Source organism: Mobula birostris, chromosome 6, assembly GCF_030028105.1.
Source record: "Mobula birostris isolate sMobBir1 chromosome 6, sMobBir1.hap1, whole genome shotgun sequence".
In the NCBI taxonomy this organism is placed as follows: domain Eukaryota; kingdom Metazoa; phylum Chordata; class Chondrichthyes; order Myliobatiformes; family Myliobatidae; genus Mobula; species Mobula birostris.
In genome coordinates, this window is record NC_092375.1 from 103200506 (window position 1) to 103221266 (window position 20761).

A 20761-nucleotide genomic window follows, 5' to 3' on the forward strand; every position below is an offset into this window, starting at 1 on the left:
ATATAAATCAGTATTTAGATAGATAAAGAGTGCCAAAGCCTGAAAGCACATACCACCAGGCTTAAGAACAGCTTCTACCCCATGGTTATAAGATTATTGACAGCCCCCTAGTATGATAAGATAGACACTTGACCTCACAATCTACCTCATTATGGCTTTGCACCTTACTATTTATATCAACTGCACTTTCTTCTAATTGGAACATTATAGCGTTAGTAAGGTAGAATATGGTAACATATATGTTGAATTTACTTTGAACTTTCAATTATATTCTGCATTCTGTTATTGCTTTTCCCTTTCAACACACCATTGTGGTGGAGTGATTAGTACGGGTGGCACAATTGTTTCTTGTAGTGGGAGAGCCCAGAATAGAAGCCTGTCCCTTTAGAACAGAGAAGAAGAGCAATTTCTTTAGCCAGAGGGTGGCGAATCAGTGGAATTCATTGCCACAGATGGCTGTGGAGGCCAAGTCATTTGGTATATTTAAAGTGGAGGTTCATACGTTGTTGATCAGTCAGGGTGTCAAAGGTTACGGGGAGAAGGCAGGAGAAAGAGTTTGAGAGAGAAAACAAATCAGCTATGATTGAAGAGTAGAGCAGACTCAATGGTCTGAATGTCCTGATTCTGTTCCTGTCTCTTATGGTGTTACAGTGTTAAGGTCTTCACTGCACACTGCTCATGGTACTGTCTCACCAGTGTCATGTCAAGATTAGTCATGTTCCAGTCATGTTCCTGTGTCTTATGGTGTTAGAGTGTTATGGTCTTAACTGCACACGACTCAGGGTGCTGTCTTACCAGCGTCATGTTAAGATTAGCTGAAGAAAGGGTCTCGACCAGAAACGATGATCTATAGATGCTGCCTGGCCTGCTGCGTTCCACCAGCATTTTGTGTGTGTCGTTTAAGATTAGCTTTATTTTTTACATGTACATTGAAACATCGACGCACACAGTGAAACGTGTCATTTGCATCAATGACCAACACAGCCCGAGGATGTGCTGGGGGCAGCCCACAAGTGTCACCATTGTTCTGGTGCCAACATAGCTTGCCCACAGCTCACTAACGCTAACCTGTGTGTCTTCAGAGTGTGGGAGGAAACCGGAGCACCCAGGGGAAGCCCACACAGTCACAGGGGGAATGTACAAACTCCTTACAGACAGCGATGGGAATTGATCCCTAATCTCTGGATTGCTGGTGCTGTAAAGCAGTACTCTGACTGATACGCTCCCGTGGGGTCCTGCAATGTCTTCAACAACTGTTTCATGAGGTCCCAAGACTTGTCCTCAATGCCATGACCTATCAAAGTGAGCCTGCCACACACCTTCTTCACCATTCCTGTTTACCTGTGTTGCCACTTTCAGGAAACTATGTCCAAACTGTGGACTTGTTGATTGGTGAAGCAGACATCAGGGCTAAATGGCCTGTCACTGCTTCTTGTATTCTGCAAATGGGAGGAATGTGAAGGCACAGTCGATGATAGCAAACTTGCAGAGGAGTTGTCCAATGACACAAAGGGTGGTGTAGAAGGTTGTCAAAGGTAAGAATGGGACGTTGACAAGATGCAGAGTTGGGGGAGAGAGTGACAGATGGAGCATGAAGTGATACTCTTTGGACATTTGAACCTGAAAGCAGATTAGAAGGTCAACGGCAGGATTTTTAGCAGTGTGTTGGGACAGAGGGGTCTTGGAGCCCACATCTATGGAGTGTAGAACACCACAGGAGCAGATCTTTTGTCCTACGATGCCTCTTGTTGAAGATGTGTTTAAGCTGGAGAGGGTGCAGAAAGGATTCAGAAGGGTTTTGCCTGGAATGGAGGGCTTGAGTTATGAGGAGAGACTGGATAGACTGGAACTGCTTTCCCTAGGTTGGTGGAGGCTGAAGGTTGAGTTTGTGAGGAGCGTGGCAAGTGAGACGATCACAGTCTTTCCCAGGATAAGAGATTCTTAATCTAAAGGGCCATGACTAAGGTGAGAGGGGAAAGATTTAAACGTCAGGTTTATCACACGGGGGTGGTGCATATATCGCACAGAGGAGGTGGTAGAGGTTGGGTACAATTACAACATTGGAAAGGCAGCTGGACAGGTACATGGACAGGAGAGGTTTGTTTCTTTCTTTCATCCTTCCGGGATACAGCATGGTAACAGGCCCTCCCGGCCCATCCAGCACCCAATTCCACCCATGTGACCTATTACACCACTAACCAGTACGTCTTTGGAATGTGGAAGGAAACCAGAGCACCCAGAGGAAAACCGTGCAGCCATGGGAAAAATGTATAAACTCCTCACAGACGTCAGTGGAACTGCACCCGGGTTGTTAGAGTTGTAATAGGGTTATGCCAATAGGGTAACCAATTTCCCCGGGATCAATAAAGTATGACTATGACTATCACTATGACTATGCCAATCATGACACTATCGTGCCACCTCATTACAGGGATCTGGGCCAAACACAGGCAAATGGGATCATCTTAGTTTGGAATCGTGGCTGGCATCGATAAGTTCCCACACTGTGTAGTGAGGTTGATCAAAGATAAATATTGGCCAGGGCACACAGGAAGAGTGAGAGAGGAAATCCTACCCCTCTGCTCTCTCACCAGCCTCTCACTTAGCCAGAGAAAGGTCTTCACTTTCTAACCCTACACAGTACATTCTTCAAACAATGAATATGCAAAAGAAGACAAATAATGCAAATATTAACAGAAAAGTACGCAGATATTACTGAGATAGAGTCCTTGGAAGTGTGTATACAGATTGCGGACTCAGTTCAATGTTGAGCTGGTTCGGAAGACCAATTGTTGTAGTGTAGTGACTATTCCTGGACCATTTATAAGAGAAGTTGGGTTAAGTACGTGGATGGGAGGGTTATGGTCCAGGTGTAGGTCGGTGGGACTAGGCAGAATAATAATTATTGGGCTGAAGGCCTTGTTTCAGTGTTGTAATGCTCTATGACTCTATGGTGGTGTGGGACCTCAGGCTCCTGTACCTCTTGCCCGATGGCAGCAGTGAGAAGTGAGTGTGGCCCGGATGGTGTGGTCCTTGATGATGGGTGATGCTTTCTTGTGGCAACTCTTTGTAAATGTGCTCAGTGGTGGGGAGGGATACACCTGAGATGGACTGGGCTGTATCCACCACTTTTTGCGGAACAGGAAGGACCTTAATTTAAAACCTTATCTGATGGAGGGCAACTCTAGACAAGGAAGAATTCCCTCCCACACCACTGGAAGGGACAACCTGGGTCTTTGTTCTCAAGACTCCAGCCTCATCTCATTCTGGCCCAGAGCAGACCTCCCCAAAGAACCACAGCTGGCTACTTACAACAAGTGAGGAAAGGTGGCTGCCAGCTCTTGAGTGGTCTTGTTGTGTCCAATCTATCTAATTGACCAAGGGAAGAGAAATTTGAATAAGTACATGAATGCAATGAGTATGGAGAGATATGGCCTGTCGATAACGCTAAGCAGAATAACAATCAGGTATGGACTAGATGGGCCAATCGGCATGTCTCTGTGCTAGAATGTTCTGTGACTCTGACTCAGTGAGGGCAATTGCTCAGTACAAGTCAACTGCACTACTAACATTATACTGGAGGAGGATGTATGATGCCTAAATCTAACCAATCCTAAATTGTACTTGCTGCAGAGACTGAGCTGTGCAATGCTGGGTTGAGCCTGAGGTCATCAGTTGGTCTTTCCACCTGGTGCCTGTCCAGGATCTGTTGAGCTTTGCCCTGATGTTCACTGGCCCCCTCAGATACCTTGTGGGAGTGACTCCCCAGATGCAGGAGCAGGGTGAGTGGATGGAGAGATGAGAGACAAAACGTTTTGATGGTCATCAACACAAGATGCTGCAAATCTTGAGCAATACACACAAAGTGCTGGAAGAACTCAGCAGGTCAGACAGCATCTGTGGAAGGGAGAAGAAGCAGTCTACATTTCAGACTGAGACACTTCATCAGGACTGGAAAGGAAGGGGGAAGAAGCCAGAATAAGAGGTAGGTGGGTGGGGGGGGGGTGGGGAGTACAAGTTAGCAGGTGATAGGTAAAACAAGGTGAGGGGGAGGGTGGATGGGGAATAAAGTAAGAAGCCAGGAGGTGATAGGTGGAAGCAATGAAGCCCTGAAGAAGAAGGAATCTGATAGGAGAGAAGATTGGACCATGGGCCAAAGGGAGGGAGGAGGGGAACCAGAGAAAGGTGATGGGCAGGTGAAGAGAAGAGAAGGGGTGAGAGGGAACCAGAATGGGGACTGGAAAAAGAGAGGGGGGAGGGGGAGAAATTACGGAAGTTAGAGATACTAAGGTTCATGCCCTTCACCTTCTGATTGTCTTTTAAGAACAACAACACCTACTGCGGAGTGAACTTTCCTCCTTAATCAGTAGTCTGCGAGAACGTGCAGCCCCAGACAATAGACGCATAGTTTCGGCAGAGCAAAGTAACCAATGTTTCAACATCGCAGAGAGAAAAAACAGTGCACAGGTATATCTTCGCGTGGAAGCCACAATACCCTCGGAATTTCACATACACGATTTAGGCAAGATCTACGGAAATCCCCTGAGATTAGCATGCTGCTGACAGATATTAAATATAGAGAGGAGGCTCAAGATTATATACATAGACAGATTATATATAGAATACTCATTCACACACAGATATGGGTACACCGACGTTTACGTTCAGTGTATATCTACATACATATATATCTACATAAAACATGAACACATTAATAAATAAAATAAATATATAGTATATAAGACATGTATATATATGTAGGAGATATTCTGATCTAGTGTTTATGATACAATATTTACATACACATCTGTAGTGTATATATACAGTAACACAAACTAGGAGATGAGAAAATCAGTTTAGTAATGTTGGAATTGGACAAACGAATCTTCTCTCTTTCAACGCCGCATTTTCAGCGTCGGTGTCTTTATCTTTGTTTCCTGTACCTGCCAGATTTTTGTTAAGATTCGCCCTGAGAACGATATTTTTTGAGGGGGAGTGGGGGAATACCGTGCTACGGGTTTTGCCTCCGACTCTCGCCGCTCCTGAGCTCAGCGCTGCCGGCAGGAGGACGCGCGTCCCGGCACGGCCAGGGGAAGCGGGGCGCTGGGTCTTACCGCTAAGCGATAGGGTGTCCGCCCGTCAGTCCTCCTGAAGATCTGCGCAGCAAACCAAATCCAGTAGAATATGGGCTCCCTCCTCCCCGACTAGGAAGAAATGTGGAAGGTCCTCTGCTGCTCAAGGCGACAGCGCGGGTACCTCTCTCTCTCGCCTTTGTTGTCTGTTTCCAACAGCACCTCGCATTGCAAACACTCCCTCTTCCTCCAGAGCCACGGTGACAATCCGCAGTCACTAGGCAACAGCATCGAGCGGGATCAGATCCCCGGCAGATTTAAGAAGCATCACTCCTTGCTAAGGTGGGGGGGGGGGGGGGGGGTCCGAGACCAATCTGGGTGCTAATGAATTCGGGAATCCTTTGCCAGGGGCGGAGTTGCCGGTGCGGGCTGCTGTTTGTCCAGAGGGACCTACAAAGGCACCCAGCAGCGGGGACGTTCCCCTGAACACATTCATGCTGCATTTTCGCGGCGCATTTGTCAAGTGATTAACGACCTTACCTCCCGCAGAATTGGTGTCCACAGCTTGTAGAAGTGCTTCTGTTTAACGGCGGCGAGCTGAGTGCCTGTGACTTCTGGCCGGGTGTCGGGATGTTGAGGGGAAATGTTCTCCCCAGTGGGATGCTGAAGAATATCATTCAGTTATTAACATCTAAAGGTTATTCTAATTTGTGACGTGAATATTAATTACTTCATTTACCATCCATTACTTAAAACGGAAGTTGGTAGAAACACTGAACTGTTGAAGCACTGGAGAAGGCCATCCACCAATCAAGACTGTACTAGTCCATTGTGGAGCATTCTCCTCAGCCCCATTATCTTGCTCTTTCTCTGTGGTGCTACAAGTTATTTTCACTGGTTTGCAACCTATTTCCCTTCAGGAAGCCATAAACCATGGAGGCTGGCCTTTCAGCCCATCATGCGTAGATTGACTAGCGGGCACTCATTCTTTTTAATCCTATCCTCCAACACCTCAAGATCGAAGATTTAAGTTTATCTATCGCGTGTACATCGAAACATACAGTGAAATGCATCGTTTGCATTAACAACCAACACATGCAAGGGTGTGTTGGAGGCAGCCTGCAAGTTGCACCACTTATTCCAACGCCAATGCCGTATGCACACAATGCCTTGGCAGGATAACATAGAGCACAGCCATCAGAGCACAACAAGACACCTCCCATCCACGCACATACACAGTTCTCTAACCCCAAGACAGTCCATATTCTGCCTCCAGCGGACTCCAATTTGAACTTGGCTGGTTGCCTACGGCAGTCAGGCAATCTAAGCACTGGTCAAAGATCAAGGGTGAACTTTATTCGCCTGACACATTTACGTGTGTTAGGAATTTGCTGTGGTGTGTTGGTCACTGTGTAACATGCAACAAAGACAACATTCAGTAGTGATTAAGAATAAAAAGTTACATTTAAAAAGTGCAAACCCTGTGAACATGGGTCAGCTTCCTTTTATATCTGATGTCTAAGCCAGTCATGAATTTGGCCATTCCCAGAAGGTTCTGCTCCAAAGAGAAACCAACCTTCCCAGACGAACCTTGTGTCATTGTCATAGCAGGGAGAGGGGCCCTCAGCCTGATTAGCCCATGCCAAGCAAGCTGCATCATCCAAATGCCTGCATTTGGCCCTAAATCTTCCCTATCCATGTACCTGCCCAACTGTATTCTAAATATTGTTATCACACCTACTTCGCCCACATCCACTGGCAGCTTGTTCCATTCTCTCTGTAAAAATGTTGCCCCTCAAGTTCCTGTTCACTCTTTCCCATCTCACTTACAACCTTTGCCCTTTAGTTCCTGATCCCCCTGCACAGGGAAGATCCCCCTCTTCCCTGGCACCACCCCAGCAAATTTATAGGGCCTTCACATTCGTTCTGAGAATTAACCCAATACTCCATCTGAATCAGAATCTGGTTTATTAGACGCTGTGAAAATTGTTGTTTTGTGGCAGCAGTACACGGCAAGACATAAAAATTACTATAAGTTACAAAAAAAGTGAAAAAGGGAATAGTGAGGTAATGTTCATGGGTACTTGAACCATTTAGAAATCTGGTAACAGAGAAGAAGGAGCTGTTTCTGTAATGTGAGTGTGCATCTCCAGGCCCCTCTACCTCCTCCCTGGTGGTAGTAATGAGAAGAGGACATATCCCAGATGGGTGAATGCTACCTTAAGGCATTGCCTTTTGACGATCTCTTTGACGGTGGTGAGGGTTGTGCCCGTGATGCAGTGTCTTTCAATCCAGTAGACTGGAGCCTCCATGTACCGGTCATTGAGATGCAACCAAGTTAGAACGCTCTGCACGGTACATCTGTAGGAATGTGTAGAAATTCGGTCCTAATGAGCATGGCTACTCATGCCTTCTTTGTGATTGCATCAATGCATTGGACCCAGGACAGAACCTCAGAACATCCTTTCCACCACTGACCCCTCGGTGAGGACTGGTGCTTGTTCTGCTGACTTCCCTTCCTGAAGTGCACAATCCACAACACTATGACCATTTGCACAACGGTGGACTTCTTTTCTGTTCCAATTGTGTTCTTTGTTGTAAAAATTGTGCATTCTTTACGATTGGTTTGTGTTTTTCTTATGAACCTGCCGTTATGAATCTGGAAAAGTGATTCACCTTAGAAGGTCATAGTGCTTTATACTGAGGTGATAATTAATATTGTGCGGGTTGGAGCAAGAACCCAGCGCTAATGCGAAGGAGGCGCTCTGTGAACTGTACGGGGCTATATAGCGAACTGCAGAACGCACACCCTGATGGTCTATTTATTGTCGCCAAGGATTTTAACCACGCGAACCTGAAAGTCAGTGCTCCCCAAATTCCATCAGCATGTAGACTTTGCAACGAGAGGGGAGAACGCGTTGGACCTTGTTTATACAAACATCCCCGACGCGTACAGGGCGGAGCCCCACCCTCACCTCCGTTACTCAGACCACATCTCTGTTATGCTAATCCCAGCATACAGACCGCTCGTCAGGCGCTCCAGACCAGGTGAAAACCTGGCCAGCAGGAGCCATCTCTGCTCTGCAAGGCTGCTTTGAGCACACTGACTAGCACATGTTCAGGGAGGCTGCAACCGATGGCATGAGTACACGGCATCAGTGACTAGCCTCATCAGCAAGTGCATCGACGACGTCACTGCGGCCAAGACCATCACACACGCGCTGACACAGAAGACGTGCTCACGCTTCTTCCAAAAGGTGCACAGGGGGAGCTCTCTGATCCACAACCTTAGGGAAGAGGACGGCTCATTCACGTCCTCGCAGACGGACATACTGAGGATCTGCAGGTCCTTCTATGCAGGTCTGTACGACGAAAAGGCTACAGAATCCACAACCACCCGCAACTTCCTATCGTCCATCGGCTGACCGGCTGAGTTGTATTCGGCTCTGTGGAACTGGATGGGCCTGACCTGCTGCAAGTGTACAACGCTATGCTTCTGGCCGGCTGCATGTCAGAGTCCATGAGGAAGGGCATCATCACCCTCATCTACAAGCAGAAGGGGGGAAAGGAGGACATTAGGAATTGGAGGCCCATCTCTCTCCTGAATGTGGACTACAAGATCCTGTCCAAGGCTATCGCCAACAGGGTCAGGTGATCCACCCGGACCAAACCTGTGCTGTACCGGGCAGGAAGATCTCGGACAGCCTCGCGCTGCTGAGGGACACCATCGCCTACGTACAGGACAGGGGGGTGGACGCCTGCCTGGTCAGCTTGGACCAGGAGAAAGCCACACACACGTACATGGTGGACGTACTCTCCTAAATGGGATTTGGGGAGGGAATCCGGAATTGGATCAGACTGTTCTACACAGACATCCGCAGTACAGTCCAGGAAAACGGGTGGGAAACAGACAGCTGCCCCATCAGGTCTGGAGTCAGGCAGGGCTGTCCCCTCTCCCCTGTTTTGTTCGTGTGCTGTATAGAGCCCTTTGCCGAGGCCATCAGGAGGAATGAGGGCATAAGAGGGGTGACGCTGCCAGGCAGTGGAGGGACCCAAGTGAAAACCTCCCTGTACATGGACGATGTCACCATCTTCTGCTCTGATCTGAGGTCAATTCGCAGACTGATTAGCATCTGCGAACCGTTCGAGCTAGTGTCGGGGGCCAGGGTCAATCGCACGAAGAGCGAAGCCATGCTCTTCGGCAACTGGCCCGATCGATCCAGTGTCCCCTTCACCGTCAGATCTGACCACGTGAAGGTGTTGGGGATCTGGTTCGGAGGGGCTGAGGCGTGCAACAAGAACTGGCATGAGCGGACTGCCAAGGTAAAACAGAAACTGGGACTGTGGGGAGGTCAGTCCCTTCGATAACGGGCAAGAACCTGGTTATCAGATGTGAGGTGCTCTCAGGGCTTTTGTACTTGGCGCAGGTGTGGCCCGTCCCCCGCACCTACAGCTCGGAAATCACCCGAGCAGTCTTCAGATTCCGTCTTCAAGATGGAGCGGGTGAGACGGACCGTCATGCACAAGTCCCTGGAAAAATGGGGGCAAGAACGTCCCCAATGTCGCCCTCACTCTGCTGGCCAGCTTCGTGTGTGGCTGCATCAGGTTGTGTGTAGAACCCAGGTATGTGGGCACCAAGTACCGCTATGTGCCCAGGTTCTACCTGTCACCCTGGCTACGAAGGATGGGTTGGCCCCACTCCTGCGCAACGCCCCAGTCAGCTGGTCGTTGCTGGCATTCCTGTCCTACGTAGAAAAATTATTCCAGAAGAATGTCTTTGACCACAAGGCCACCAGACTGTAGTCGGCACGTAATGTCCTGCAGGCACTGCAGGAGAAGGACGTAATGGACACAGTGGGGTGGTTCCCTGAGCAGACCGTCCAGTTCATCTGGCAAAATGCCTCATCGCCAGACCTCACCAACAGGCACCAAGACCTCACCTGGCCGGCGGTGAGAGGGGCTCTCCCAGTCTGATCCCTCCTGTACGCTCGGAACATCGTCTCCGCACACCACTGCCCACGGGAGGACTGCAGTGAGGAGGAGTCTGTGACCCACCTCTTTGCACACTGCCAGTTCGCAGAGAGGGTGTGGAGGAGGATGAACGGGCTAGTGTCACGTTTCATGCCCAGCAGCTGCGTAACAGAGGACTCTCTGATCTACGGGCTGTTCCCGGGGATACACACGGAGACCAACATCCGGTGCTGCTGGCAGATCATCAACTCGGTGAAAGACGCTCTTTGGTCGGCCCGAAACTTGATGATCTTGCAGCACATGGAGATGTCGGTGGGAGAATGCTGCCGACTGGCACATTCTCGGCTGCAGGAGTACGTGCTGAGGGACGCACTGAAACTTGGTGCAGCCACCGCAAGGGCCCGGTGGGGAAGGACTACGGATTAGGGTTCTTCTCCCGCGGGAGTGGGAGGGGTCGGGTGGCGGGAGTATACCCCTCAACAATGGTGTGGAAAGGTGATACAACAGAGTGCCACGTGGGTGGCTAAACGTGTGGAAATGTATAGACCGTAATGGAAACATCTGTAAAGGATGGTTTATTGTACATAATTTTATTTTTAATAAAGTATATTTTGATTAGAAAAAACAGAAGCCATGGATGACCGCGGAGGTGCGTGCGCTGCTGAGGACCCGTGACTCCGCCTTCAGAGCAGGCGACAAGGCAGCCCTAACAACAGTGAGGGCCAAACTGTCCCGGACCATCAGAGAGGCAAAGCGTGCACATGCCCAGCGAATCCACAGCCACTTCCAGGACAGCGGCGACACGCGGCGCATGTGGAAGGACATTCTGGACATCACCAACTACAAGACAACATCATCTGATTGTGCTGGTGATGCCTCCCTTTCAGACGCGCTGAACAACTTCTAAGCTCGTTTTGAGGCGGAAAACGACGTGGCGGCGAGGAAGACCACCCCTCCTCCAAATGACCAGGTGCTGTGTCTTACCGTGGCTGATGTGAGGAGAACCCTGCGCAGGGTCAACCCACGGAAGGCTGCTGGACCAGACAATATTCCTGGCAGAATGCTCAGAGGATGTGCAGACCAGCTAGCAGATGTTGTCACTGACATCTTCAACATCTCCCTGAGCAGCGCCATCGTTCCAACGTGCTTCAAGGCCGCCACCATCGGCCCCGTGCCGAAGAAGTCTTCAGTGTCCTGCCTCAAAGACTACCATCCCGTTGCACTCACATCCATCATCATGAAGTGTTTCAAGAAGCTCGTCATGAGGCACATCAAGACCCTGCTGCCGCCCTCACTGGATCTCCTGCAGTTCATGTACCGTCCCAACCGTTCAACAGACGACGCCATCGCCACCACCCTCCACCTGGCCCTAACGCACCTGGACAAAAATGACACATACGTTCGAATGCTGTTCATAGATTTCAGTTCGGTATTCAACACAATCATTCCTCAGCACCTGATTGGAAAGCTGAAACTGCTGGGCCTGAACACCTCCCTCTGCAACTGGATCCTAGACTTCCTGACTGGGAGACCTCAGTCAGTCCGGATCGGGAGCAGCATCTCCAACACCATCACACTGAGGACGGGGGCCCCCCAGGGCTGTGTGCTCAGTCCACTGCTGTTCACTCTGCTGACCCACGACTGTGCTGCAACACACAGCTCGAACCACATCATCAAGTTCACCGATGACACAGCCGTGTGGGTCTCATCAGCAAGAACGACGAGTCAGCATACAGAGAGGAGGTGCTGTGGCTAACGGACTGGTGCAGAGCCAACAACCTGTCTCTGAATGTGAACAAAACAAAAGAGATGGTTGTTGACTTCAGGAGGACACGGAGTGACCACTCTCCGCTGAACGTTGACGGCTCCTCCCGTTAAGATCGTTAAGAGCACCAAATTTCTTGGTTTTCACCTGGTGGAGAATCTCACCTGGTCCCTCAACACCAGCTCCATAGCAAAGAAAGCCCAGCAGCGCCTCTACTTTCTGCGAAGGCTGAGAAAAGTGCATCTCCCACCCCCCATCCTCACCACATTCTACAGAGGTTGTATTGAGAGCATCCTGAGCAGCTGCATCACTGCCTGGTTCGGGAATTGCACCGTCTCGGATCGCAAGACCCTGCTGCGGATAGTGAGGTCAGTTGAGAAGATCATCGGGGTCTCTCTTCCCGCCAATACAGACATTTACACCACATGCTGCATCTGCAAAGCGAACAGCATTATGAAGGACCCCACGCACCCCTCATACAAACTCTTCTCCCTCCTGCCATCTGGCAAAAGGTACCGAAGCATTCGGGCTCTCACAACCAGACTGTGCGACAGTTTCTTCTCCCAGGCCATCAGACTCCTTAATACCCAGAGTCTAGACCGATACCTACATCATTTATTATTATATTGTAATTTGTCCTCTACTGTGCCTATTGTCTTGTTTATTAATTATTGTACTGCCCTGCACTGTCTTGTGCACTTTATGCAGTCCTGTGCAGGTCTGCAGTCTAGTGCAGTTTTTATGTTGTTTTATGTAGTCTCGTGTAGCCTTGTGCTGTCTCACATAGTCTAGTGTAGTTCTGTGTTGTTTCATGTAGCACTAGGAGGAACGTTGTTTCATTTTTACTGCGTACTGTACCAGCAGCTTATGGTGGAAATGACAATAAACTTGACTTGACTTGAACTGAGTGGTTAAAGGGAAGTAGCTGTTGTTGAACCTTGTGATATGGGAATGCAGGTTTCTGACCCCCCCCCCCCCCCCGCTGTGAGAAGATGACAAGGCGTGGATGCTGCTGACCTTTGATTGTTCTTGAGGAAACACCTCCTGTAGATACTGCAGATGGTGTGTAGGGGTGGGAGGAGTGCTCAGGATATATTGGGCAGTGGCTTCAAGAGTAATGCCTGAAGAAGGTGGCATTCATTACTAAGGACCCTCACCGTCCTGGTTACGCCCTCGTCTGATAACTACCATTGGACAGAAGGTATAGGAGCCTGAAGATCCCAACCCAACAATTCAGGAACAGCTTCTTCACTTCTGCATGGTTCATGAATCCATGAACTCTGCTTCATTATTTCTTTTTCTTAGCTTTATTTATTTATTTATTTATTTTTGTAATGTTGAAATTGAAGGCAGAATACATGGGTAATGGTAGGATCCTTAGCAATGTGGCACGGTAGCATAGTGGTTAGCACAAAGCTTTACAGTACAAGTGACCTGGGTTCAATTCCAGACACTCCCTGTAATGAGTTCGTACATTCTTCCCACGAGCGCATGGGTTTCTTCCAGGTGCTCCAGTTTTCTCCGCAGTCCAAAGAACTACCATTTGGTAGGGTAATTGGTCATTGTAAATCGTACCATGAATAGGTTCGGGTTAAATTGGGGGATTGCTGGGCAGAGTGGCTGGAAGGGCCTGTTCCACACTATATCTCAATAAATAAATAAACAAACAAATAAATAAAAATGTGCAGGAACAAGGGGATCTTGAGGTCCTTGTCTATAGATTCCTCAAAGTTGCGCAAATTGATAGGGTTGGCTGTTAAAAAGACAGATGGTGCGTTGGCCTTCAGTAGTTGGGGGACTGAGTTCAAGAGCCACGAAACAACGTGGCAGCTCTATAAGACCACGCTTGGAGTACTATGTTTAGTTCTGGTCACCTCATTGTAGGAAGGATTGCAGAGGGTGCAGAAGAGACATATGAGAATGATCCTGGGAGTCGAAGGGTTACATATGAGAATGATCCTGGGAGGGGAAGGGTTACATATGAGAATGATCCTGGGAGAGGAAGGGTTACATATGAGGTACGTTTGATGGCTTTGGACCTGTACCTCTGGACTTAGAAAAATGAGGGGTGACTTCATTAAAATCTAATGTATATTAAAAGGCTTTGAGAGACTGGACATGGAGAGGATGTTTCCTGTAGTGGGGGAGCCTAGGACCATAGGTCACAGCCTCAAAATAGTAGGATGTCCCTTTAGAGTTGAGGATGAATTTCTTTAGCTTGAGGGTGTTGAATTTGAAGAATTTATTGCCATAGGCGGCTGTGGAGGCCAAGTCATTGGGTATATTTAAAGCAGAGGTTGGTAGGTTCTTGATTAGTAAAGAAGTAAGGTAACATGGGGAAGGCAGGAGAATGGGGTTGGGGAAGATAATAAATCAGCCATGATCAAATGACAAAACAGACTTGATGGACCAAATGGCCTAAATCTGCTCCTATGTTTATGGTCTTATAATCTAATGTTACGTTTCATAATCTAATGTTACGTCTTATAATCTAATGTTACGTCTTTCAACTGTATGCTACATCTTTGAACTGTTACATCTTTGAACTATATGCTACACAACAACAAATTTTATGTCATGTAAATCAGTGATAATAAATTAGGTGGGAGTGGCTAATACAAGGGGGAATAATTTGAAGAAGATTGGAGGAAAGTATAGGGGGATATGTCTGAGGTATGTTTTCTACACGTGGATGCATGGAACACCCTGCCAAGGCAGATACATTCAGGACATTTAAGAAACCCTGAGACAGGCACATGAATGGTAGAAAAATGGAGAACTATGTAGGAGGGAAGGGTTAGATTGACCTTGGAGTAGGTTAAAAGGTCGGAGCAATATCATGGGCTGAAGGGCCTGTACTTTGCTGTAATGCTCTATGTTCTAGATTTTGAGTGCTGACTTTGTAGGGTTACATTTTTTAAAACAAGCATGTAGAAGCAGTGAAAGATTATTTCAGATATTTAAAGCCCCCACATTATTCTCTCAGCAGGTGAAGTTCAAACAATGCTCAAGCAGGCTTGGAGATCAGGCATCTCTTTGGAGGAGAGTTGCTAAGTGCTGCCCTCTGGTGCTCCCCTGCAGTACATGCCTGGCAGCTTTGCATACATGGTGAGGTAATGTGTTACCAGCTGGTCCTACTCATCTGGGAATTCAGGATGTACTGGAATGAATAACACCCTCAACAAGCCTCTCCCTGTTCATCCATCACACTCAGCACTGAGCCGAGAAGCTCCTCTTGTTACTCAGAGACACAGATGAATGATTGCTTCAGGATTTCTTCATCTTGTCAGTCTTAAAGATATTTTACAGTACAGTGTGCTGCACTGATAGAAAGGTTTGAAGTAAATTATGTCTTTTACCCTTCCCCCCCACCCCGACCATTTTTGAAATTCTTTCTTCAATTTGGTTCCTTCCCAATCCTCTTTAATTTTTTGATATCAAACACTCCTCATATGTGAACACTTTCATTCCTGGAATGATTCTCATGAATCTCCTCTGGACTCTCTCCAATGCCAGCACATCTTTTCTTAGATAAGGGCCCAAATTTACTCACATTACTCCAAGTGCGGTCTGACCAACACCTTATAAAGCTTCAGCATCTCATCCTTGCTCTTATATTCTAGTCCTCTCAAAATAAAATCTAACATTGCATTTGACTTCTTTCCACTGACTCAACCTGCAAGTTAACCTCTAGGAATTCCTGCATAAGGACTCCCAAGTCCCTTTGTACCACAGATTTTTGAATTTTCTGTTTGGAAAATAATCCATGCCTTTATTCCTTCCACCAAGGTTCATGACCATTCACTTCCCGACACTACATTCCATCTGCTACCTCTTTGCCCATTCTCTCAATCTGCCTACATCCTTCTGCAGACTCCCTGCTTCCTCAACATGACCTGGTCCTCCACCTATATTTGTATCATCTGCAAACTTGGTCACAAAGCCATCAAATCCAAATCGTTGACTTATAATGTGAAAGGAATCCGTCCCAAGACTGACCCCCAGCAGAACACCACTAGTCACCAGGCAGCCAACCAGAAAATAAAGCCAACCCCTTTATTCCCACTCTTTGCCTCCTGCAAGTCAGCCAATCTTCTATCCATGCGAGTATTTTTCTTGTAATACCATGGGCTTTATTTTGTTAAGCAGCCTCATGTAGGGCACCTTGTCAGCAGCCTTCTGAAAATCCAAGTAAAGAACATCCACTGACTCTCCTTTCTCTATACTGCCTGTTATTTCCTCAAAGAATTCTAACAGCTTTGTCAGGCAATATTGCTCCTTAAGGAATCCATGCTGACTACGGCCTATTTTATCATGTGCCTTCAAGTACCCTGAAACCTCATCCTTAAAAATCGAATCCAACATCGTTCCAACACTGAAGTCAGGCTAACCAGCCTATAATTTCCCTTTCTTCTATCTCCATCACTTCTTAAACAGTGGAGTGAAATTTACGATTTTCCAGTCCTGTGGAACCATTTCCAGAATCTAGTGATTCTTGAAAGATCATTACTAATGCCCCCACAATCTCTTCAGCCACCTCTTTCAGAACCCTGGGCTGTAGTCCATCTGGTCCAGAGAGAATCAGAATCAGGTTTATTATCACTGGCATGTGACGTGAAATTTGTTAACTTAGCAGCGGCAGTTCAAAGCAATACATAATCTAGTGGAGAGAGAGAAAATAATAATAATAATAAATAAAATAAAACATAATAATAAATAAACAAGTAAATCAATTATGTATATTGAATAGATTTTTAAGAACGTGCAAAAACAGAAATACTGTATATTAAAAATGTGAGGTAGTGTCCAAAGCTTCAATGTCCATTTAGGAATTGGATGGCGGAGGGGAAGAAGCTGTTCCTGAATCGCTGAGTGTGTGCCTTCAGGCTTCTGTATCTCCTACCTGATGGTAACAGTGAGAAAAGGGCATATTAAGGAGGTCCTTAATAATGGACGCTGCCTTTCTGAGACAGCGCTCTCTGAAGATGTCCTGGGTACTTTGTAGGCTAGTACCCAAGATGGAGCTGTCTAGATTTACAACCTTCTGCAGCTTCTTTCGGTCTTGTGCAGTAGCCCCTCCACACCAGACGGTGATGCAGCCTGTCGGAATGCTCTCCTTCAGACCTTTCAGCTTCCCAAGCATCTTCTCCTTAGTAATAGTAACTACACCCACTCCTACCCCTTGACACTCTCAAATTTCTGGTATATCGCTAGTGTCTTCCACAGTGAAGACTGACCCAAAATATAAGCTTGTTCATCATTTCTTTGTCCCTTATTACTAACTCACCAGCATCATTTTCCAGCAGTCTAATATCCACTCTCACCTCTTTTACTCTTTATATATCTGAAAAAAATGTTGGTATCCTCTTTTATATTATTGGCTAGTTTACCTTCATATTTCATCTTTTCTTCCTTATGTTTTGTCTTTAGTCGTCTTCTGCTGGTTTTTAAAAGCTTCCCAGTTCTCTAACGTCCCATTAATTTTAATTCTATTATTTGCCTTTGCTTTTGCTTTTATGTGCCTTTGACTTCTCTTGTCAACTACGGTTGCTTCATCCTCCCTTTAGAATACTTCTTCATCTTTGGGATGTATCTATCCTGCACTTTCCAAATTGCTCCCAGAAGCTGTTGTTTTGCCATCATCCCTGCTAGTGCCCCCTGTTGTAGCGTGGATGAAATTACCGGAGAGACAGAGTCACTGGTAGATACAAAGCAGCTTCTTTATTCGACGCAACAAGCAGGCATCTTACGGACGGAGACGCTTTCCGCAGAAAGGTTTGCTAGCTAAATGTGGGCTCGATATTTATATGCTAAACACAAAGGCAATCGCTACTTAAAAAGTTACAGACAATGCATAGACAATGTTTCCCTTTGAAGTTACATACAAAATATCACACTATCCTTTCCTTCCAACGCCAACATGTCTGGGTTGGTATCCACAGCCTTTAGTTCAATCCACAATACATTTATTTGGCATTTTACGTGCTAACATGGAAGACAACTCATATTTATAATGTATAGATAAGACTGTCTTCGAAACTACAGCATCAGGCACCAGAAGCATCTGGTATTCACACCTTTTAGGAAGCCCATTGTGGTGGACTCAATCCACAGTCCTTTGTCAAACAGTTAAAATAGCAGTCTGGTGGCCAAAGTCATTTAACTGTAAACAAATCATCTACCCCAAAAAAATTCACTCTAACACCCACTTCCAATCAACTTTGGCAAGCTCTTCTCTCATGCCTCTGTAATTCTCTTTACTCTACTGTAATACCAATACTTTATCTTCTCCCTCTCGAACTGCAGTCTGAATTCTATCATATTATGATAACTGTCTTCTATGGGTTCCTTTACCTTAAACTCCCTGATTAAATCTGGTTCATTACACAACACCCAGTCTAAAATTGCTTTTCCTCTTGTGGGCTCAACCACAAGCTGCTCTAAAAAGTTATTTGTAGACGTTTTACAAATTCCCTCTCTTCGGATCCAGAATCATCTTGATTTTTCCAATCTATCTGCATATTGAAATGCCCCATTACTATCATAACATTGCCCTTATTTATTTCCCATTGAAATTTATATTCCATATCCTGGCAACTGTTTGGGGGCCTGTATATAACTTCCATCATGGTCTTTTTACTCTTGCACTTTCTTAATTTCACTCATATAGGATTGAAAGATGTAGAATCCCTGTCACCTCTTTCTGAGTTTTTGCTTTCATTTTTTACCAACAGAGCCATGCCACCCCCTCTGCCTACCTGCCTGGGCTTTCAATACAATGTGTATCTTTGGATGTTGAGCTCCCAACTCTGATCGTCTTTCAGTCACGATTCATTGATGTCCACAACATCATACCTGCCAATCTCTACATTCGCTACAAGATCTTATTCTATACACTGCGTGCATTCAAATATTACACCTTCAGTCTTGTAATCATCACCCTTTTCAGTTTTGCCCCCATGTTACACTTCAACTTATCCCACTGACTGCAGTTTTGCCCCATCATCTGCCTGTTCTTCTTCACTTTCTCACTACACAGTCCATTTACTTGTATACCAACTGCCCCACCCTTAGCTGTATCATTCCAGTCCTAATCCCCTACCAAATTAGATTAAACCCTCCCCAACAGCATTAGCAAACCTACCCACAAGGATATTGGTCTCCCTTGGGTTCAGGTGTAACCCATCCTTTTTTCCACAGGTCATACCTTCCCCAGAAGAGATCCCAATGATCCAGAAATCTGAAATCCTGCCCCCTGCACGACTCCTTCACCCAATGATTCATCTGTACTACCATCCTATTCCTGCCTCGACTAGCATGTGGTGCTAGGAGTAATCCAGAGATTACTACCTGAGAGATCTTGCTCTTCAGCTTCTCCCCTAACTCCCTATACCCACTGCGGAGGACCTCTTCCCCCTTTCTACCCAATGTGCACTGTGACCTCTGACTGCTCGTCCACCCTCTTGAGAGTCTTCTGCAGCTGCTCTGAGACTGGGATTGAGGTGGCCTACTTCTGCTCCTATGTCTTATGGTCTTATGATTAGATGGTGCTTACATTTCAATAGGGAGCAGTTGGATTTAGGAAATGCAGCAACCAGTCTGTGCTCAGAAATATCTCAATGACAGCAGAGAGATAATGGAGAAGATAATCTATTTTAACGATTATTATCGCACAGGATACTGGGGATAAGTCCCCTACTGTAAATATATTTTAAATATCTTTATATATTTTAAATACAAGATCTTTACAATGTATTAGAGTCCACTCAATCTGGAGCGTGAACCTAGCATTTCATGCTATGCTCCTTGGAGTGGCACTGGAACTCACTCCGAGATGACAACCCACATCATTCATTCTTTCATGTCTCTCAGTTTTCCTTGGTTTCCTCTGGGTGCTCCAGCTTCCTCCCACATTCTAAGGACATAGGGTAGGGAGGTGTTGGCACCAGATAGGATGCAAATAATGTACTTCACTGCGTGTTTTGATGTACATGTGACAAATGAAGCTAATCTTTAATCTTCACACACAAAATGCTGGGGTTACTTAGCAGGTTGTGTAGTATCAATGGAGAGGAATAACAAGTCAATGTTTTGTGTTGAGATCCTTCATCAGGACTTCACCTCTCCATAGATGCTGCTAGACTTGCTGAGCTCCTCCGGCACTTTGTCTGTCTTAGTCTAGATTTCCTGCATCTGCAGAATCTCATGTTTAATTTAATCTTTAATCTTTTTAATCCTTTTGTTCCATTTCTATTGTGTTTCTGTTCTCTGTTTCACGCATGGGGCATCAGCCTTTGCCCTTACTGATGGTCTGTTATCTTATCTGATCCCACTCAACTCCTCTCCATATTCTATTCCTTTATAAACTGTCAGGGTAGGAACTACCTATATACGTTTGGATTTCTGATGAGAGAAAGAGTACTTCACCAGTTGGAAAGCACGTATGATGCCCTGAAGTGTTGAAAAATTCAAAGTTCAAAGTAAATCAATGTCACCATATTCTACCCTGAGATTCATTTCCTTGCAGGCATTACAGTAGGACAGAGGAAAACAATAGAGCCTATGAAAATCTACACACAGAGACTGACAAAATAAACGATGTGTGAAAGAAGACAAACTGCAAATACAAAGAATATAATAATAAATAAATAAATAAATAGTATTGAGAACATGAGTTGTAGAGTCTTTAGAAGTGAGTCCACGGGTTGTGGAATCAGGTGAGTGAAGTTATCCATACTGGTTCAGGAGCCTGGTGGTTGAAAGGTAATAACAGTTCCTGACTCTGGTGGTGTGGGACCTGAGGCTCCTGTACCTCTTGCCCGATGGCAGCAGTGAGAAGAGAGCATGGTCCAGATGGTGGAGGTCCTTGATGATGGATGCTGCTTCCTTGTGACTGTGCTCCTTGTAGATGTTCTACAAATTCTACATCATGCAAGTTGAGAGGGGAAGACTT

General features: G+C 46.3%; 1 protein-coding gene across 1 annotated transcript in view; it reads right to left on the reverse strand.

Moving 5' to 3' along the window:
- Positions 1 to 5263, reverse strand: part of arhgef49 (Rho guanine nucleotide exchange factor 49) — a 211559-nt gene extending 206296 nt beyond the window's left edge. The window contains exon 1 of the mRNA XM_072259729.1: positions 5115 to 5263. The gene's annotated coding sequence lies outside the window, so the exon portion shown is untranslated. The remainder of the gene's footprint in view (positions 1 to 5114) is intronic.
- Between the last annotated feature and the right edge of the window lie 15498 nt (positions 5264 to 20761).